The sequence below is a fragment of the Macrobrachium nipponense genome, chromosome 19 (assembly GCF_015104395.2).
Source record: "Macrobrachium nipponense isolate FS-2020 chromosome 19, ASM1510439v2, whole genome shotgun sequence".
In the NCBI taxonomy this organism is placed as follows: domain Eukaryota; kingdom Metazoa; phylum Arthropoda; class Malacostraca; order Decapoda; family Palaemonidae; genus Macrobrachium; species Macrobrachium nipponense.
In genome coordinates, this window is record NC_061088.1 from 39,730,495 (window position 1) to 39,750,556 (window position 20,062).

General features: G+C 38.3%; 1 protein-coding gene across 2 annotated transcripts in view; it reads left to right on the forward strand.

The window, feature by feature from the left end:
* Window positions 1-20,062, forward strand: part of LOC135216507 (protein mono-ADP-ribosyltransferase PARP12-like) — a 376,362-nt gene that overhangs the window by 84,496 nt on the left and 271,804 nt on the right. Inside the window, exons 1-2 of one of the 2 annotated variants that reach the window (XM_064251902.1) lie at window positions 1,613-1,656; window positions 2,177-2,243. The exons of the other annotated variant lie outside the window; for it this stretch is intronic. The gene's annotated coding sequence lies outside the window, so the exon portion shown is untranslated. Of the gene's footprint in view, window positions 1-1,612; window positions 1,657-2,176; window positions 2,244-20,062 lie in introns of those variants that run through there. 2 annotated transcript variants of the gene reach the window in all.

Below are 20,062 nucleotides of genomic sequence, written 5' to 3' on the forward strand. Positions count from 1 at the left end.
AGGTACAGACCTTTGTCTCTGGTATTCCATCCTGATACCCAGAAGTTTTTTTCATTTCTCCCTCTCTCACCTTTCTCTTGCTTATAATTGTCGAATGCAATGTCACAGCACTTCTTGTGTTTTCAAGTTACACTGGCATGCTGTGGCAACAGTTGAACTTTTCGAATTACACTGTCATGGTACGTCAACCATTTTTTCACCACTGTCTAATTTTCTTATATTCGCAACTTTAGTATTAATATCCATTGAGATAGCTTGCCATTGCTGAATGGTATGGATAGTGGCACAAGTTGTAACTAAGCAAAGGTGTTCAGTACAAAATTGGAACTTACAGGTGACAAAGTGAGTACTCGGAACACAATTTTAATTTAGTTTACAATCGTGTTTGTTTTTAAGTTGAAAGGTCATAAGTATGTTAGTGTAGTTTCACATGTATGTACATGGAAATGTATATATCCTGGAACAGTTGTTATATAAGTTCTGCATACATTTAGCCCTTGGTTATTCTGGTACGTTTTCTACTCATTCAATCATTGTTACACAAATGCACATTTCCTGTAAATGAATGTTCCATTTGTAATATGTCTGTGTACACACATAGTCGCATACATTTTATCAAACATACACATTTTAGTGTATAGATCATTATCTATTTTAACAAGTATATACACACATTGTCTATAGATCATTATCTAAATGGTGTATTCTTTAAATAAATACATACTTTATTTCAGAAATTGAAGGCATAACGTCTCAAGATGAAAGTAGCCTTGGCCGACAAGTTGGGAAGAAAACATTTTGTGAAGATTCAAATGAAGATGAATCTGATGAGTTACCTAACACAAAACCCAGGAGGAGGAATCCAGACCAGACTTCACCAGGAATACTGCCTTTGAAAGAAGGTTGGTATTAATAGCTCATTTCTCCTTTGGTAAATTGTAATCTCGCCCAACTTCTGTTTTCCTTAATTAGAGTCTTCTACTATTTAAGAGTGACTCATCACTCACTCCCTTCCAATTCAAGTTCACCCAATATTCTTCCTCCTTTTTCTTGTTTACTTTGACCTTTGTTAGATTACATTAGTATCGCATCTCATGAGCCTTTGCATCATGGTAATGAAACAGGAGTAAGTTTTACTGGAAAATTCATTCCAAGGAACAAAGTAACTCAAGTTCCAAGTGTTATTAGTGATGTGGTGGCAAAGCAGACATACTATTAATGTAATAAGGAAACAAACCAGCATATTCCATGTTTGATAATGAAACAGCGAAAGTTATTTATAATTTCTCTGGTAAAATGTTTTCAATTGCTTTTTATAGTTTTCACCAGATCTCTGTTATGCACATACATATATATTTATACAGTGTTTCATGGTACTTGAATCAGTTTATTGATCTTTTATTTAAAATTTTGAAACTGATAATGATTACTAAAAGACATTGCCTCATGTTTGTAGATGCATTGTTTGTGATTAACTGGGGTCAGATGTTTTTGGATCAGTGCAACTCTGTCACATTAAAGTAGAACATTCATATTTTTGGTAGTAAATTTTTGCTTGATTTTCCAGGCACGATGAAATTCAAAGATGACATAAAACATTATGATTCAAAAAGCGAAAATGAAAATGGCATTGAAGGGCACTTGGAAGACTCAAAAGTAGGTGGTAAATATTCACACTCATTTGTGTGTGTGTGTGTGGTTGTGTGGTTATGTGGTTATTTTGTTTAAAGAAAGCAGAAAGTAGATGGATTGTCAGGTATATGAAGTTTCAGATTTTATCATGCACACAGTTTTGTACTAAAGACTTCTGCGTAATATTTTTCATTGCGTAATATTTTTCATTGTGTTGTCTTCAGTGAAGTTAGGTTAAATATCTTTATTAAAGCCAATATTGCCAAAGTTGATGTATTTTTTGACATCTATGCCTTTTGTCTTCCTTGACAAGGTCATTTTAAGTCTCATAAAAGTAGTCTGTAAGTTATGGTTATATATGATACATAAGAAATAAACTCTTAGGAAGAACAAATAAAATTGGAATTTGGAATTGATTTATTGTCATAGAAATTTATCCCAAGCATAAATGGAGATTCATTTCTTGTGTGACACCTGTTATGATCTCTTTTTATTTCAGTAAAAATTGGTAGGCTGATATTACTAAATGTAGCCTCTCTTTCAGGTTTATCAAAGAGCTAAAGGGGATATAAGAAAAAAATCACACTTGAAAAGAGAAACAAATATTAGAGGTTAGTTAATTTGTGTTTGTAATTATGTTATGTATTATAAGTAAACATTTTGTTTAGCACCGTGGTCACAGTCGAATACAACACATTTCACATTTACCTCAATAAAGGCAAGGTTGATGTGTAAACTGATGATTATGATGACACTTTTGATCAAACTTACACTGGTCAGCTTCTTGGATGTCTGGAACTGTCCCCCACTAAAGTATAGATGCCGTATGTACTTTCAAGGGTCATGCGGGTTTGTGCTTTCAATATTAGTAAATAGATCTGTTGTTAAACCCTTAGGAGCCCAGCTTACAAATGAATAAGCAGCACCCCAGACTGCGCAAACTTTGAGGTTGGCCAATTCAAGGAAAGTACACATCAGTGGAAAGAGGAAGATATGCAAATGCACATGGTGTAAGAAATTAAAATTTTAAAAATTTTTCCCTGCTTTCCACGAGAAGTTGAAAACCACTGTTTACAATCCCTTGTAGGGCTTCTTTTACAAGACATACATAGATTTTACCAAGTTATGTTTTTTTCTAATTAGTAGTTTTACTTTATTTAGTAAAATTATAATTACCATTCACACAATATCATCATATAACTAAAATTGGTAACTAATTCTGAGTATATTTGTTGTAAAGTATTTACTTAAATTTATTGAGATTGAAGATGCAGTAAGCCTTTCGTTGATATATGTTTTTTTTTCTAGCCATTTTTGGTTTTGCACCTTTCTTTGTAAAATTACAATAATAACTGACATACTGAAGATAAGAACTAAAACCAACAGCAACCCCTTTTGTGTATTGATGAGCAAATGTATAAAAAGACATCATGTGACAGAGAAACTACATGCCCCTTTGAAGTCAAGTACTCTGACTCATGAGACCAGGGGTGTCAATTGGGGGATGGGGGACAACTGCCCCCCCCCCCCCCCCCCCCCCACCAAAGCCTCAACTTGCCTCCCTTAACCCCTGCCCCAAGAAATAACAGCATGTTTTCTTTTTAAATATGCAATAAAAAATATATGACATTTCTCGGAAATATTACGTTTCTTGATCCTTGTCTGACTACTATAATAGTTACTAATGATGATGAGATAAACAAACAGTAGTGGGAGTACTATATAATTTTTGCTGAAATGCCTTGCTTGTTGCTTCAAAATGCACATAAAATTGATCAAAATAACGCTCACCAAACTGGCTTTGCCCAACCCCCCAACAAAAATCTGAAATGATACCCCTGCATGAGACACCTAGAATCGGATTGCTAACCAGTCTAAAAGTGCCATTAGTAAATTTATGGGTTTATGAAGTAATGGAACATCTTTCCCAATTTCTCCAAATTGATGCTGCGTAACATCATTACTCACCATGAGGTAATCTGACCACCGCTCAAAACTTATTGTTGTTACTCATATCAGGGTATCCATCCATTGAGGGTTAATGAGAAACCTTTGGAATTATGGTACACCCAGTAAAATGAGCAAGCTGTATAATTAAAATATTCAGACTCCTATTTGTTTTGCACACGTATTTATTTTGCACTGGGAAAAAGTGTAGGTTAAGTATCTTGTAACATGATTAGTATCAGCTTTGTATGTTCCTTGTTCTTAATGGCAGTCATGATGATGTGATGAAAATTCATAATTAGCTAAATCTTTCAAAAGAACCTATTGGCTATAAAGGTTGAAATGGGTTGATACTGACGCACTAAGTATAAATCTCTGGGCTGCGCAGTGATATGTATGGCAGAGCCGTCATCAACTTATACCACTCTTGACCATCCAGTGATCTATGGCATCACTAAATGTCATTGGTTCTCGGTTTTCATTATATCCTGTCTAGAGCTAATTGGATATTAAGGGATGTTAAACATTTGTAGCTCAAGGTTAGTGTATATAAAATGTCACGGTGGCATGATAAGAATTCAAAAATAGCTACATGTTACAAACGTACTGTAATGGGGGTGGGTTGATGTAGAAGATAAGTACATAAACTTGCACTTGATGGGATATTAACAGCAAAGTCATTATCAACTTACATATCTCTTGACATTCCAGTGGTCATAACGCATCAATGAATATTGTTGGCTCTCACTGTTTGGTCAGTCAAGCCCACTTAGGTGATAAACCATTTATCAATTGTAAGTCTCCTTCAGCATTATTTTCGAGATAGAGTGAATTGGATACTAAATGACATTTGTGTCTCAATTTTTGTGTATATGAAATATCACAGTGATGTGATAGTAGCGAGGGCATGAGTAAGAGGCATCGTACAACAAACACTGGTCAATAGTTTTTGCAAGCGGAAATGTAGTGCTAGACATACGGAGAACCAAAACAAAGGTCACAGCACAATCACTTGTCTTTGTTGATGGATGGAAAGGTACATATAAATCAATATACAAGACACAACTGAAGGATATGGTACATATGGCTGAAATGCTGACTTTGTAATGCATGTGGTAATAATGATACATTCAACATAGTAATATGAATGAAAATATATGTACAAAAGATGCCTAACGTTAAGTTTACCTTAGTTTTACCAGACCACTGAGCTGATTAACAGCTCTCGTAGGGCTGGCCCGAAGGATTAGATATTTTTACGTGGCTAGGAACCAATTGGTCACCTAGCAACGGGACCTACAGCTTATTGTGGGATCCGAACTACACTATCGAGAAATGAATTTCTATCACCAGAAATAAATTCCTCTGATTCCGCGTTGGCCAAGCTGGGATTTGAACTTCGGACCACCGGATTGGTAGCCGAGCGCGAAAACCACTCGTCCAGTGAGGAACTGAGATGCCTGACATATCCTGGCCTGGTGAGATGAAGGTCTGTGGGCCCATGTGGGATCCTACAAGAACCCCCCCCCTCCTTGGAGAGGCCTGCGGTTGGGTGTCGATGTCTTGGAGGTATGCTGGCTTTACACGGTCGATGAAGACCCGTGTACAGTCCTGCCATCCACTGTCATCTTGTAGGTTTTGTGTCGTCTCTGGATGATATGATACGGTCCTGAGTAGGATGGGAAAGAACCTCTGTGTGCCTCTACCTATATGAGTGCATACTTTGCATTCTGCAGTTTCCTGGTGATCAAACTTTTCTGGTCATGTGGGAGGTCATCTGGGCTGGCATTATCTGTTCTAATGCCGTATGAGGGTCAGACGGGGATGTTGGGCTCATATGATTTTGAAAGACATCTGCTGGCAAAGTTAGTGCTTGGCTGTATAGGGCTTCTGCTGGAGATATGTTGAATGCTGTGTGGTGTCGTACTCAGGCCAGTAAGACCTAAGGTAGCACCTTTCTCCAGCTCCCGCCTTGTCGTCTGATGTTTTCAACGACTGGTGTAGCCTTTTAATGATGCCTTTAGTTTCTGGGGGAGTAGGCCGTTGTGTGTGTAATAATCTTTGTCCCCAAACTGTCTGTGAGGGCATTCCATAAGGCAGACATGAAGTTAACCCCCCCCCCCCCCCCCCCTCTTCATTTGTGATGATCTGCAGGGTTGTGTCTGTTGACCCATCCGATGAGAGCTTTTGTGCAACTCTCCACCATCTGTTGGCCATATCAGTTTTGGCTCACCGACTTTTGAGCGCAAGACAATTGAGCGCCAACATTTGAGCCCCATAAATAACATTATATATTTAAACAAAATCATGTTAAAACAGTTTCTTAAACCAAATTTCTACTTCTGCAGGCAAAATAATAAAAGATATTGAATGAAGGTATTCTAGTAGGTCCCTTAAGAATATTTGCTAACAATTTTTTATATAGTTTTATTGACTCATACATATTACTTTGCTTTACATTTTCATGCTGCCCAATATCTATTCCAAAAACTTTATTGGATGTATGATATCATTCAACTCTTAAAATATCTATGAATTTGTAAATTGTAGGCTGCATATGGCCAACTTACATCTGCATTGCCCGATGCCACCTTCTAACGAATTATATGTATGCGGATGTTCACTGACAACACATTCATAGACACTCCAGATGCTTGGGGGTAACATAGCATCTCTTCTTCATCTCCTGCAAGGTCTTCCTATCTAAAATGTGCAACAGGCTAATTGTAATGATAACCAAACAATTGTAGTCAAACAAAAAAGAAACAGATTTGTTTACTTTTTTCAAATGGATTGGTGTGAATATATGGTGCTCAAATGTCGGCACTCAAATGTTACGGTGCTCAATTGTCTTGCGGTCAACTGTCGGCACTCATTTGTCGGCGCTTATTTGTCTTGCATTGAAAAGTCGGCTCACGATCAGTATTGCTTCAGCCTGGTATTTCTGTCAATGATGGTGAACAGGGGGTGCAGAGTGGGTTAAGCGTCCTGCTACGTCCATGTGTACGTGGGTGAGTCATTGGTGAGACATGTTCAACTCTCCTATTCTGCCTTTTACATGTCTTGTAATTTTTGACTATTCTGCCTTTTACATGTCTTGTAATTTTTGACATCTGGAACATGATTCATTCTCTCATCCAGTTTCTTTTGTCCCTTTTCATTCTCACTACATGTACTGCGCTGCTAAAATTCCGGGGTTTGACCGACCTGATGGGTGGAATAGGTTGTGGGCGAGGGTGAAGGCTTTTCTTCAGAGGCCTTCTGGGAGGTAGGAGCACCGACATCCAGTAATTGTTTTGCAGGTGATGGTCATCTCTCTATTGTTGAATGACAGGTTGCTTAACGCAAGGGTGGGGTTGTCCCACCTCAGTTGTTGTAGGTCCATGTCATCTGTTGGTGCCTCTGCTAGTTTGGGATAGGCTATCGCAAGCTGGATGGTGTTGAGGCAGTTTTCCAATGGTTTCGTCTGCCACATTGTTTGCTGAACACTTCAAGTATTTGATGGAGCAGAAGTGTTCAGCTATTGCTGATAGGTGACTCGGTTGTCATGCTGACCATGTACCTGCTGCCTTTGTGAAGGTGTGCACCAAGGGTTGATGGCCTGTTGATACGACGAACTCTCATCCATTGAGCATGTGGAAGAAGGGACAGATGGCATCTGTGGACTGTTAGGAGCTCCTTGTCAAAGGTTGAGTACTTCTGTACTGTTGTTGTTAACTTTTTGCTGAAGAATGCCAGTGGACAATAACCATCATATGTGTCCTGCTCAAGTATGGTGCCCATCACCATGTTACTACCATGTGGATCTGCACAGCCAGCACTTGAAGTATAGACTGGATACTATAGCATTTTTGCATGCCATTGCGAAAATGTAAAACTAATAGAACGTGGGAATGATAGGCTCTCATGGGCTCAGAAATATATTATTACCAATCGTAGTTTGCTGATTTGAGGAATGTGAGTTCTTCCTATATAGCTCTTAATCCCTGATAGTTCCCACTGGAGAAAATTAATGAATTGTTGCTCCCCTTTTAAGTGCTTTTGCTTTACTCCCTTGCTCTTGTTTTTTTTTCAGAAAGAGAATGATTACTTATAGTTGCTGTCTGGTTTAACCCTCTTACGCCGGAGCGGTAAATAAAAAATTGACTCCCGTATGCCAGAGGGGTTTCGGAGTGAGCACGGAAGCGGAAAAAATATTTTTTTCAAAAATCACAGCGCGCTTAGTTTTCAAGATTAAGAGTTCATTTTTGGCTCCTTTTTTTGTAATTGCCTGAAGTTTAGTATGCAACTATTAGAAATGAAAAAAATTATCATTATCATATATAAATAATGCGATATATGATAGCACAAAAACGAAATTTCATATATAATTGTATTCAAATCGCGCTGTGCGCAAAACGGTTAAAGGTAACAAGTTACTTTTTTTTTCGTTGTAATGTACACTAAATTGCAACCATTTTGGTATTAACACATTGTAAAACAATAAAAGCAACACAGAGAAAATATTATCACAAAATGATGCATGAATTCATAGCGCGCGAATGTAAAAAAATATTTATTTTAAAAATTCACCATAAATCGAAATATTTTTATAGAGACTTGCAATTTGTTTCAAAATGAAGGTAATTGATGGAATATTACGATACTGTAAGAGTTTTAGCTTACAAATGCAGTTTTCGACCATTTCGGATGAGTTAAAGTTGACCAAATGTTGAATTTTTGTTTAAAATTTTTTTTTTATATGCAAATATTAAAAAAATGAGAAATGCTACAACCTTCAAGTATTTTTTGTTATATTGGGCATATTTTTGCACACATTTTCATATATAAAACTCTAAAAAAAAGCGTAATATGAAAAGGCACAAATATTAGGAGAATGTGACCTACGCATTTCGGAGATTTTCGGCCGAGAATCTGCGCGTGGAGCGAATAAAATAATTTTTTTCAAAAATTCACCATAAATCGAGATATTGTTCTAGAGACTTGCAATTTGTTTTAAAGTGAAGATAAATGATTGAATATTACTAGACTGTAAGATTTTTATGTTACAAATGCGTTTTTCGACCATTTCGGTTGAGTCAAAGTTGACCAATCGTAGTTTTTTTCCTATTTATTGTACTTTATATGCAAATATTTCAAAAATGAGAAATGCTACAACCTTCAAATATTTTTTTTATATTGTGCATAATTTTGCACACATTTTCATATATAAAATTCTATAAAAAGCGTAATATGAAAAGGCACAAATATTAGGAGAATGTGACCTACGCATTTCGGAGATTCGCTGCCGAGAATCGGCGCGCGGAGGGAATAAAATAATTTTTTTCAAAAATTCACACTAAATCGAGATATTGTTCTAGAGACTTGCAATTTGTTTTAAAGTGAAGATAAATGATTGAATATTACTAGACTGTTATGTAATTTGCTTACCCAAAAAATACCAATATTTATAAAATATATATAATATATATATATATATATATATATATATAAATTATATATATATAAATATTTTATAAAAATATATAAAGATATATATATAAAATATACTAATAATATTATATATATATATTAATATATATCTATAGATATATATATATATATAATATATATATAGATATATAATACTAGATATAGATATATTATATATAATATATATATATATATATATATATATATATATATATATTTTTTTTTTTTTTTTAATAATATATAAATATTATATTACATTTTTTTCGATTATGGTACCAATACATAAATAAAAGGAATGCAGGTGACACTTCTCTTTTCACATACAATGAAATGTCTTATTATTATTTTATCATGCAGAGATACGGATATATAAAAAATTGTAATAAATATAAAAATAAATATAAAATAAATGCAGAATACTCACTCGTATTCCTGACTCTTCGTTCTATTCTTGTTTTCTCCCTCCTCCATTGAAGAGTCTTGCATTTTTTTCCACTCGACATGACGAGGTACAGGTGGAGGAGGGAGATGCGCGCCCTTACTGCTGATGGACCCGGCGGCCCCATGCGCCCTCCGCTGTCGGTTTAGGGGGCGCGCTCCAATACGTGACCTTAGTGTGGTATTTACGGTCACAGTCCCCTATCCTGCAAAGAGCAACTTTGCGACAGAAGAACCGGGTGTCTCTCCTTCTGCCATTCATATGGCACACCCGGCACCGTTTCTGCCTTCGCCCTTCTAAGGCCTCCAGTATGTGATCCCCTGGCTCCAGCCGACACACAGGGTCCACTACCCGACGAGAAGCAGTGATGGCGGGGCCGGCACCAAGAGGGGCATCGTCAACAGGGGCGGCAGCAGCAGGGGCGGCGGCGCAGGGGCGTCGTGCGGGGCGGCGCCAGCATGGGCGGCGCCAGCAGGGGCGGCGCCAGCAGGGGCGGCGCCAGCAGGGGCGGCCCGAAAGGGCGGCGGCAGCAGGCGGGGCGGCGGCAGGTCGACCGAAGTTGGCCCTCCTATCTGCCCTTTCCGCTAGGGGCAGATCTGCAGCTCTGGGCAGGGGGTCAGTCATGGAAGGCCACTCATCGGGATCGAAGTTGATGAAGGCATTCCCGGCTTCCTCTAGGAACTGTAAGTGGGTCAACCTTGGAAGATTGTCACCGCGGTACCCACAGTACAGTATGTAGGCATTTTGGAGGGCCAACTGAAGGATGTATTTGAGGAGCTTCTGGGTCCACCTTCTGGTTCTCCTGGCGAAGGGATAATACTGGATGAGCTGATCAAAGAGATCAACTCCTCCCATGTGCCTGTTGTAGTGCCCAATGACGGTAGGCTTCTCGATACGAAACTCCTCAAACACAACTCGGCCCTGTCGACGAGTCTTCTTCCGCTGTACGATCTCTTCTTGGATGGGTTCATGACCCGTCATAATCATGGGGACGAGTCGGACACCCTTCCAACAGATGACGAAGACAGCGCCCTTCCGCCGCCACTCTGTCTCTCCTCTTGCCAGGTGTTGCGTATGACTAGCGAACCTCTTGAGGACATTCGGGGCCCCACGCACCAACCGAAGGGTACCACTGACGTGCACACCAGCTTCATATAGTTCCTGGGCCAGGGATACCGAGTTATAATAATTATCCATAAACAGGTGATATCCCTGGTTATGAAAACGTCCCACAAGACTGAATACAGTGTCACGCAGTGTGGAGAAGACCCCGGAATACACTGAAAAGTCCACGACGTATCCAGTGTTGGCCTCGGTAATAAGAAAAAATTTCACACCATATTTCTTCGGCTTCTTGGGGTTATACACTTTTATACTAAGACGTCCTTTGTAAGGCATCATCCCCTCATCCAAAGAAAGGTTCTTTCCAGGAATCACGAGATTTCTACACCGATCACGAACATAATCCAACACTGGGCGACTAAAATGAGGCGATCACTGTTTTTCCGGGGTATGGCCCTTCGGTTGAAGGCGTTGAAATACCTGTCCAACACCAGGAAATTAGCACGGGACATAACGCCAGGCACATTGGGCATACATAAAAAATAATTCCTCCTCCAATATTGCCTGACGTCGGAAGCAGGTGTCATACCAAAATAAATGTGGAGCCCCAAAAAATGCGCCATGTCAATGAGGTTGCAACCCCGCCAGTAATAAGACAAGGTCGTCCTTAGTTCATACCGGCAGTAATGAGCGTAGTCCACCGTCTCGTGTACCAGGTATTCCAGCAATTTCCGCGTAAGGAAAAGCTGGATGAACCCCAAAACAGTCAGGGGTACTGGTACGGTGAGCCCAGGGGTTGCCGTGAAGGGGTGCATGTTAGGAGGGGTGGGGTCCTCCGTCCACCCCTCGTCACTCTCCGACGACCGACCTTCACCTTGGCTGGCGCGACGAGCCGACCTTCTACGTGCCCGTGCCCGTGCGCACTACCCTCCCCCATTGGCCCATCACCCTCACTTAGGCCTTCGCTTTCTGTATCGTCCTCCGTGATAAAACTAGACCCCATATCCCCATCCTCCCCCTCCTCAGATTCCCCCTCATAAGCACTGAAGCCACTGAATTCGAGCTCACTTTCAGGACGTGAGCCTCGAACGGACATTGGAGGCATATATTCGTCCTCACTTTCATCGGGACTGATGTCCTCATAACTCGATGACCATCCGCCATCAAAATGAGGACTTGCGACATGTTCCCGATCAAGCTCCGAAAGATATTCATCTATGTCCCTTGGTTGGAGGCCTCCCAAATGCCTACGAATGCCCCTAAGGACGCCCACATGCTTCCTAGGGGTAACCAAAGGCATACGATGTGTTCCTGAAACACTTACATCCACACGTGGCCGCACAGAACGGCCTTGAGGCGCGGGGTCATGCTGGGTGCTTGGCCCCTCGCCAGCATCTAAGTCCAAAACTCTCCTTACACGATCCCTTCCGACGGGTAAAACACGCCTTTCGCAGTTCACACGTCGTTGAGACATCTCTACGAATATCCTGTAGCAACACAAATGTTCAAAGTCTCGCACAAGTCCAGAAAAACACGCTTCCGACAAAAGATCGCTCTCGGACGATGCGCCGCTGATGCTGGCTGGAGCGAGAAGAAGGGATTTTGCGCATGCGCACTTGGGTCACGCTTCAAAACAAAACAAGGCCTTGATCCGTGAACTCCCAGCATCCCCCAAGGCGCGTGATTCAAAAGTTTTAGGCTGGTAGGCCTATAAGTATTTTTCCGCGAATTTAAAAAAAAACTTTTGTAAGTCGACGTAAAATACGTCCAGTCGGCACACGGGAGACAAAAAATGTCGACGTAAAATACGTCCATAATGATGCTGGTTGATGATGATGTGATTTCCATGTAGAAGGAACCTGCCACAGATGGTACAGCCTCCCCAGTATCGTGGGTGTTAGGCACCTTTGATGGCATCTTTGTCGTGGAAATCAAGCTCAGGAGTACCAAACAAAGTGTCAACCAACCATAAATTGGTGCAACCTCCGAAAGTGTCAGGAGTGCCAGTCAGAACTGGTGCAGGCTCCAGAGAGAAGTACCAGATACCACCTCCTAAAGAGGCAGACATGTCAGCCAGAGCTGGTGCACTCTCCAGAGTAGCGGACACGTGCAGTATCTGGGCATACCCAGCATGGCCTCTGAAGAGGCATGAGCACTTAGGTGCACCCTATGAAGATGCTGGAAATTACTGGCACAGCCTCCAAGGATGCAGGAGTGCCAGACATTACTGGCACATCCTCCTAAGAGGCAGGATTACAGGTCGCCACTAATGTTCCCTTTACATCAGGAAAGGAAGCATTGCTGTTGGCATTTACATTTTTTCTTTGTAACAGCAGTACTCTTGCTCTAACATACTGGCTTAACCCTTTCCAGTCTTGGGGCTTCTCTGAGAAGCCATCCGTCTCTCTCATACTTGGTATCAGGGGCTTCTCACAGAAACCTGCCCCAACATGTGCATATATTTGTAATAACTCTATATATTGTCCCCAAATTTATCCAATCCATAGTATGTTTTCTCTACTTGACGTCTGTAAATTAAAGAAAAGCTCCCCCCTCCCCCAATCAATCCACAATGTACCCCCGAAAATAATATACAAAACTACGCCAAAAACTTGGCTTGTTTCTGGCGAGGCCACCTCATTTCGCCCGCGAGTTTCCCAGGTGAAAGTCTCCTCTTGCTACCTCTAACTGGCTCGTTTCCACTCTTGTGTTTGTAACGCTGTCACCAAGCTGCCGTACATCCCTGAATTTGATCAAGAAGTAATTGGTGCTCTTCCCTCAGATACGATATATAATTTTTGTGTCTCTGACGAACAGTATTTTCACTGTAATTCATATTTCTGGAAATAATTTTAAAAATCTGTCATCATACGATAAGATAGCTGCGTTCATTCACGTGATGAAATTGAAAACATTTCCTCCCCATACTTCATAATGATGCTGGTTAGTAAATTATCAGTAAATTGTTTCTAAGATATATATATATATATAGATAGATATTATATAATATAATATACATACATACATATACTATACATATTCATATACATATACATATACACACACACACACAAACACACAGTAATTCAATGTTGAATATATATATATATATATATATATATATATATATATATATATATATATTATATATATGTATGTGTGTGTGTATGCCATTTGTATATATATATATATATATATATATATATATATATATATATATATATATATATATATGTGTGTATGTGTGTATGCACATTTGTTTATGTGGTGTATGTATGTATGTATGTGCATATGTATCATTTGTTTATGTCTACCTACTCGACATTTAGGGCAAATGTGTACACACTGTATAAACTAGTCAGGTTCGTGAGAAAGAACTAATATTTATATGAACAATTGCCACTTGTCATGTATCACTGAATATATTTAATTTATAACTAATGATTTTTATATAAAAGGAAAGATGTGAGTATGATGAAATCAGTAGACTCATTGGTAATTGTCTCAGGTCCATCTTCAACATGCAGTAGAAAATTCCATAAGTAATGCAGGTGGGAGCGAGACATTTTGACCATTTCAGGATCAGCCTTTTCTAGAGAGGCCTTTGTCGAAAAAAGTTTTTGCGCACATCATCTGAAATATTGGAATGCTGTCGTTTGCTCTTCAGAGAAAGGCATCGATTGCCGTGATGGAAATTACGATTTTTATGATAACGAAGTTATGGATAAGGTAAGCAACGTCTCATCTGATTCCTATTGCTTGACAAAAATGAAAGTGTCATCCAGTGACGAGATGCACACTCCATTGAATTATTTTAATTTATTGATGAATAAATGGCATGAATTTCATTTTATTTTTGTAATGTAAAAAAGATATAATGGAAAGAAATGTATACAATGTAAAATATAGAGGAATGATATAGTGGTTGCATTTGCCAACGTTCTCAAGGTTCGCTTGAGAGAGAAAGAGAGAGTGAAGAATGGGTGTTTGCTGAGTGAACTGCTTGTTTGGCTCGTTGAGTGGCTCGGTTGCTGAGCATTCAGGTCAGTTAAGGCAGTCAGAGTCAGAAGCAGTCAGTCAGTGAAGGCAGTTGGAGTCAGAAGCAGTCAGTCAGTGAGGGTATTCAGTAATCGAGTTCTATGGTGCTTGTTTGTGGTGTTTTTGTTTGTGGGTCTGTGAGCAGTTTGTTTGGTGACAGTATTGGAGTTGTGTTTTGGGTTGCTCTAGGAGTTTTTTTATTTTTGACGGCCATAGCGTGTTGAAAGCACAGCTTCTCACCCTGATTGTGTCAAGTTTCGTGGTGAGTAAATATGTATGAGATTTTGTTTTTTTGCCCTGCTGAACCAAGTGTCCTGTTTGTAATTAAGTAACGTAAAGGGGAAAGTGTGGCTGGGGGAAATTTGTGAGCCAGAAGTGGTTAACATAAATGTGGAGAGTTTTTGCTTGCCTTTTTTTTTTTTTTTTTTTTTTTTTTTTTTTTTTTTTTTTTTTTTTTAGCTTGTGATCCCGCCACAACATGCCAAACTATATCTAGATCTGTCAGACACTTACCACATAAGTTACAAAGGGAAGAGTAATGGGTGAAGGGGAATCGGAAAGTCATAGGTTTGAAACCTACCATTTAACTAAGTTGGACCAAATGATGGCTCCGTGCCAGAGTTTGCCATTGGTCAAATGGTTACCACATAAGTTCAGAGGGGAACACAGAATGGGGAAACCACGTAAGTTACACGGGAAAGGGGGAAATGATAAGGGGAAGGGGTAGGGGTTTGAAATTTAGAGATTTACCATATTGTCTAAGTTTAGTCAGAAGATGGCCACATGTAAAATTTTGTCTAGATTGGTCAAGCAGTTACCACATAAGTTACAAAGGTAAGGGGTAAGGGAAGGGGGATATATGGGTTTGACACTTACCCTATTATCTAAGTTGGGTCAATTGATGGCTAAATGCTAAATTTTATCTGGATCGGTCAAGGGGATATAATATATATATATATATATATATATAATATATATATATATATATATATATATATATATATATATATACACATACACATATATACATATATACCTATATACAGTGGACCCCCGTATTCGCGTTCTCCGGATTCGCGGACTCACTGATTCGCGGATTTCTCTCTGGACCATACCTACCCATTATTTGCGGGGGATTCGCCTATTCGCGGGATTTTCCAGCGAAAATCATCACTAATTAGTGTATTTTGATGTTATTTTCATGACTAAATGCATGTGTATGGTACTAAAATGATTTACTAATTTTGAAATGTTAATACTGATTAATACTGTACTAGTAAGTTTAATAAGATTAAATGATATCCATACTGATTATTACTGTACTAGTAAGTTTAATAAGATTAAATGATATCCAATAATAAAAATAATAATTTTTTCTCTCTCTCTCCTACAGAGATGCATGGGTTTTTTTGTATGATAAATAATTGATTTACTATTTTCAAATATTAATATTAATGTATACAGCAATAACATCAATTCATTAAAGAAAATACTAAAGTGAATTAGTAAGATTTTAGTTTATAAATTTGAAAAATTATGTAAGAATGAAGGAAATCCAGTCTTCTCTCTCAAACTCCAGGTACTAAAACTGTCAGATATATCAAGTAATGGGGCTGGAGAGAAGCTGTTGTGTTGTTGCCACCAAGTGTTCATACACTTTCCTCCTCTCTCTCTCTCTCTCTACCGATCTCTCTCAGCTTCATGTTTCTCTGTCTCTCTCTCGTCTCTTCGCCTGCTGCCTCTCTTCTCTCCGCTCTCTCTCTCTCACTCTCTCTCTCTCTCATTTACTGAAACTCGAGAATTTTTATAGTACATGTACTATTTGTTTTTAATACTTTAAAATAATAATAATAATAATAATAATATAACTGTAATTACAAAATTCATATAATCTATCCATTTCACTCCTTTAATTTAGGATAACTCCTCTCTCTCTCTCTCTCTCTCTCTCTCTCTCTCTCTCTCTCTCTCTCTCTCTCTCTCTCTCTCTGTGTCATAGTGGTAACTCCCTGCCTCTGTTTCACTGGAAGCATATAAGTCTTACCCCCCCCCCCCCTTTCCTTAAACTTCATAAATTAGAAGCCCTTACTTGTCGTCAATGGTGCCCCCTGTCTTCAACCATGTCGTTAGGCTATTAAGATCTCATAAGTATAAAAATGTACTATTTATTACCCAAAGCAGTTGAATATAAAATAGAACAAAATGATTAACAAGTCATAATAACAGAAAACCCAAATCTGCCCATAAAGAAATCAGTAAGTTACCATTCTACCCTCCTGACAAAGAATTCACTCCCAGACCCAAAATGTCAATAAGTTCATTATATTAGTCAGGTTAGAGAATCCCGTCTTTAAATTAGCCATGGAATAGGACCCATCTGTAATAAAGATAATAATGGATAAAAGATACACTTCACACATCACTCTTTTCAAAGTATCTAAGTAAATAAAGTATTTCACACTTCTCTCTCTTTTCAAAGGTAACGGTTTTCTAAGTCTTACAAAATGTATCATACCTTTTACGATGGGGTTTTCTCTCCCAACACTCAGCGTGTACCACCTGACCTCTTTGTGCTCACCGAAAAGAATGTGACTTTTGCAAGTGCCTTGGACTATTAGGCCTGTAACATCTGTACAAACGAATGTACATGCTTGACGACAGGGTGAGCAGTCTCTCGGTTAAACTGCTTGCGTACTCAAATTCCTTCGCTCAAGTAAGCTGCCCTTACAGCTCAGCTTGTCTTCAAGCAAGACATATGTGGTTTCACTTAACATTACACACTTGTAAGATAAGTATTTTCTGAGAGAACAGAGAGAGAAACACACACCCACACACTCTCTCTCTCTCTTTACTGAGATGAAAGAATTTTTATGGTACTAGTATGTAAAATGTTAATTGATATTTTCTGTTGTTAATAATAATAATAATAATAATAATAATAATAACAAAACTGAAATTACAAAATTCATATGTGGTAGTATTTTAAAGAGATAAAAATTACCTTTCCATTTCACTTACGTAAGGATAACTCCTCTCTCTTACTGAAGATAAGAGAATTTTTATAATAATAATAAGATAACTAATTTCAAATGAAAATTCTTCCCTTTGTCTTTTTATGTATCAATTTCCCTACCTTCTTGTAACTCCAGTGACGCTAGGAGCTGGGAAGCTGTTGGATATGTCAAGTAACAGTGCCATACAATGATCAACGAATTTCATGGTTTTTATGCAATCTGTCTCTCTCATTGAGGAGATCCTTTTTATGGTACATGTATGTAATAAGTTTATTATTATTATTTTCCAATAATAATACTATATTTATAATAATAATACTGTAAATGTAATTACAAAATTCATAAGTGAGTATTTTAAATACAATAATCTTTCCATTTCACTCTTTTAAATACTGTAAGGACAACTCTCTCTCTCTCGGCTGCAAGTGTTAGAAGTACGTTTGTATGTACGCACATGCCTTTAAGGGTACTAATGTTTAGGATTACTTTGAAATTATAATGATACAGTCTCTAAGATTAATACATTAATATGATAATAATTTAAGGTAAATTTGATGTAGGATGTTACATAAGGTTTACATTTGGTGTTTCTGTTTCTTCCTTCTTTTATCTCTCTCTCTCTCTCTCTCTCTCTCTCTCTCTCTCTCTCTCTCTCTCTCTCTCTCTCTCTCTCTCTCTCTCTCAGCAAAAGAATTGATATACAGACAAACATAATTGTTCAGTCCTCTCTTTCTCCCTTCTCTGGAATAGAGATGTATATATTTATGGGAGGGGAAATAAGTGTTGCCTATAGAAGTTCCTTTCAATCTATTGATATCGTAAGGAGTTGTCCTCTCTCTCTCTCTCTCTCTCTCTCTCTCTCTCTCTCTCTCTCTCTCTCTCTCTCTCTCTCTCTCTCTCTCTCTGTGTTATTGGTTGTTTATATATATTTCTAATGGTAAAATGTTTAAGATGACTTTGAAATATTAATAATACCAATTGAATGATATATTTGATGTAGGATGATACTTTAAGTATACATTTGGTATTTGAACTTTCAAGATAGGCAGATATGGGCATTTTTAGAGGGGAGTTCTAACTATTCGCGGGTTTGCGCTTTTTGGGGGAGTCCCTGGTACACATCCCCCGCGAATACAGGGGGAACACTGTGTGTGTGTGTGTGTATGTATATATATATATATATATATATTTATATATATATATATATATATATATATATATATATATATATATAGATATATATAATTATTTGTTCATTTCACATGCCAATAGTGATCTTATTGGGTCCAAGGGTAAATATTTTGATTTGATTGATTGACTAGATCAATGACTAGTCTCAGTTAGGATGCCTCTACAACAGGATAACTGAATCAGTGACTGTAGGACCAACGGAAACGGGTAACAGCAAACAGAAAGTAGTCAATTTAGCACTGTGTGACATATTTTAACCACCAAAATTTGTTTCAAAAGAAAATGCAAGGGATATTACAGTGTCTTCTATTGAACCCCGCGGCACTGAATGCTATGTTACAAACACTAATTAGTGCCACACCAGGTACGATATAATTACTATAATAGCTAGAACTAATTCGAAAGTTGACATTAGAGTAATAACAGGATTACTTTTGCCTAGTCTGACGCAGAACAGCTAGAGACAAAGTAACACTCAAATGAAAGTGTCTATGATCACTTGCGGAATGTTTCGTTTGCAATTGTTTTTGTTTAACACTGTTGATTGACACAGGTAGACCCAGCAGTAATGCCAGTACATTTGCAAGATATTGAGAGTTGTAGCAACTGAGACTAGGGATAGGGATATTGCAGAGTTTCCTTTACTTTTGAGGCACAAGTGCAAAGCAACTTCATAAAATTTTGTATTAGGTTTAAAGCAAAATATTTACTTGACAGCTTGACTCCAATAAAACAACTAAAATCACTTATTAAAATATAACTATATCACTGCAGAGAGAGATTTTATCCAAACAGTTATCAAGCTTTAGGATCCTTACCGTAGCAGACCAAAATTCAAAGTTTCGAGGTGGTGCCATGCTCATGTAAGTGACAGGTAACCACTCACTTCCAGTTCACAGGTAAGACAGCGCCGCACCTCTCAACTGTATTTCGTCCGTGTAACTTAGATGGTTTTGCAGACCTTCTTCATCATATTTTGGATGGTTTTTTCACTTTCCTGTGATACAGTGACACTATTTCGTTGTGGCTCCGTTTTCATTTATCTTAGCTATTTTGATTGAATTTTGCTGCCATTATTCTCAAAAATGTCAGATTCTAGTTCATGTGGGGTTAGGTTTTGCGCTAGTTAAGGAGACTTGTGATCCTCACACTAGATATACTAAATGTTGGGGGTCGGGAATGTAATAGTGAATTAACATGTTCTGTGTGTCAGGAATGGGATTAGGAGAAATGGAAACTTTGTATTTCGTATGCAGAAAAAGTTGTT